Source organism: Salvelinus sp. IW2-2015, unplaced genomic scaffold, assembly GCF_002910315.2.
Source record: "Salvelinus sp. IW2-2015 unplaced genomic scaffold, ASM291031v2 Un_scaffold1093, whole genome shotgun sequence".
NCBI classification, from domain to species: domain Eukaryota; kingdom Metazoa; phylum Chordata; class Actinopteri; order Salmoniformes; family Salmonidae; genus Salvelinus; species Salvelinus sp. IW2-2015.
Window position 1 is genome coordinate 129,959 of NW_019942724.1, and position 2,629 is coordinate 132,587.

Here is a 2,629-nt window from a genome sequence, read left to right on the forward strand (position 1 = left end):
CAGAGGAGATTCGAATTGATCACACCCACCAGCTAAGGGTTTCCCTCGATGAGCCACCCACATGCTAAGGAGTTCCTCGATGACCCACCCCAGTAGGATTTTCCATGACCCCTAAGGAGTTTCCTCGATGATCCACCACCAGCTAATGGAGTTTTCCTCGATGACACCCCACGCAGTTCTCATGACCCAACAGCTTAAGGAGTTTCCTCGTCGCCACCCACATCAGCTAAGTGAGTTTCCTCGAGACCCACCCACCAGCTAAGGAGTTCCTCGATGCAGCTAGCCTACCGATGCCCACCCACGCACTAAGGGAGTTTCCGAGCCCAACCCAAAGTCCCGATGACCCACCACATGCTAATTAGTTTCCTCGATGACTCCACCCACCAGCTTAAGAAGTTTCCTGATGAAACCACCCCCAGCTAAGGAGTTTCCTCGATGACCCACCCACCACCTAAGAAGTTTCCTCCGATTGATCCACCCCACCAGCTTAAGGATTTCCTCGTGACCCACCCCCAGCTAAGGAAGTTTCGCTCGATGACCACCCACTCAGCTAAGGAGTTTCCTCGTGCCCACACCCACCCCAGCTAAGAAGTTTCCTCGATGACCCACCCAACAGCTAAGAGTTTTCTCGAGACCCACCCACCAGGCTAAGGAGTTTTCCTCGATGACCCCCCACAGCTAATGAGGTTTCCTGCTGATGACCGCATCCCACCAGCTAAGGAGTTTCCTCGATGACCCACCCACCAGCTAAGGAGTTTCGCCCCACCATCCTATGGGGTTCCTGGAAGATCCTTTTTGGGGGCAATTTTTCGATGCCCAAGAACCTAAGGTCTCCAAAAGTAAACTTTGAGGATCTTAAGAAGAACCCTTGTAAACCCCTAAATTTTTTGTGTAGAAGAAGATAAATGCGCATGTATTTAATTTCCTGGCAAGGTCTTCTGAAAAAAACATTTGTTGAAAAGATTGAGGATTAAAGCATTTTACCTCTTGACTAGGTGATCTACCACTCATCTACCAATCCACTCATCTACCATCCCACTAATCTACCAATCCACCATCTACCCATCCCACTAATCTCCATCCCACTCATCTCCCAATCCACCTCATTAACCAATCCAACTCATCTAACCAATCCCACTCATCCCCCAATCCCACTCATTACCCAATCCCCAACTCATCTACCAATCACACTTCATCAACCCAATCCGCACTCATCCACCAATCCCACTCATCTACCAATCCAACTCATCTACCAATCCCACTCAATCTACCAATCCCACTTCATCAACCATCCCAACTCATCCACGCAATCCACTCATCTACCAATACTCATCTACCAATCCCGCACTCATCTACCAATCCCACTCATCTACCAATCCACTCATCAACCCAATCTCACTCATCTACCATCCGCACTCATCTACCAAATCCCACCTCATCAAACCAATCTCACTGCATCACCTAATCCCATACTCATCCACCCAATCCCACTCAATCCAACCCAATGCCCAGCCCCCACCAATCCCACTCATCTACCAATCCCCACTCATCAGGCATTCATCAAAAGGGAAATTTGGCCAAATAGGGAAAAATAATAACCGTTTCTTTTCTCATCTCAAAAACATTTAAAATGTACAACAGGGAGGAAAGTCTTGTTTTTCTCCCCTGTTGAGTTGTTTTACTAGTTGTAAGTTGTTATTTCAGAGTCCCTCCCTGGATATACATATATTCACGATGCCCACCGTTTTTACAGTGATATACTTTTACTGTACGTCCTCGAACCAATGACTGGTTGATAATAGTTGTCTATAAACAACATACAGTTTTTACAGTTTTTTAAAAAATAACCAAAAATTTTTTTTTCCCCACCCGACCGCAGGTTTGTGGCCCTTGATCGTCTGTAATTAACATGTGAACATGGCTAGGCTGGCAATCACTGTTACTAAGCAAACAGACCCATAAACCAGGAGTCATGCAGGGGCGAGCAAAGAGACCCATTGGGACCACGCGTTTGTACTGGCCTGGCGGAGAGCAGGGTGTCCGTTAATGGAACCTCTTTGTAGCCCCATCAAAAAGGACCATTCCATTCAACTGCTTCTCTGCAGTTATCTCAGCTGCTCCCTCAGCTCTCCTCTGCTCTCCTCTGCTCTGCTCTCCCTCTGCTCTCCTCTGCTCTCGCTCGTGCCTCCTCTGCTCTCCTCTGCTCTCCTCTCATCCTGCCTCGTCTCTGGCTCCTCACTCTGCTCTCCTCAGCTCTCCTCTCTCTCATCAGCTCTCCTCTCCTCTCCTCTGCCCTCCTCTGCTCTCTCTGTCTCCCCTCAGCTCTTACTCCTCAGTTTTCTGCCTCTCCTCAGCTCTCCTCTGCTCTCAACTCTCCTCTGCTCTCCTTGCTCTCCTCTGCTCTCGCTCGCTCTCCCTTCTGCTCTCCCTCTGCTCTCCTCTGCTCTCTCTCATCTGCCCTCCTCTGTCTCCTTCTTGCTCTCGCTCAGCTCTCCATACTTGCTCTCCATCAGCTCTCCTCTCTCTTCCAGCCTCCTCTGCCTCCTCTTGCTGCTTCCTCAGCTCTCCTCATTTCTGCTCTATCGCTCTCTATCTCCTTGCACTCTCTGCTCTCTCTCAGCTCTCCTTA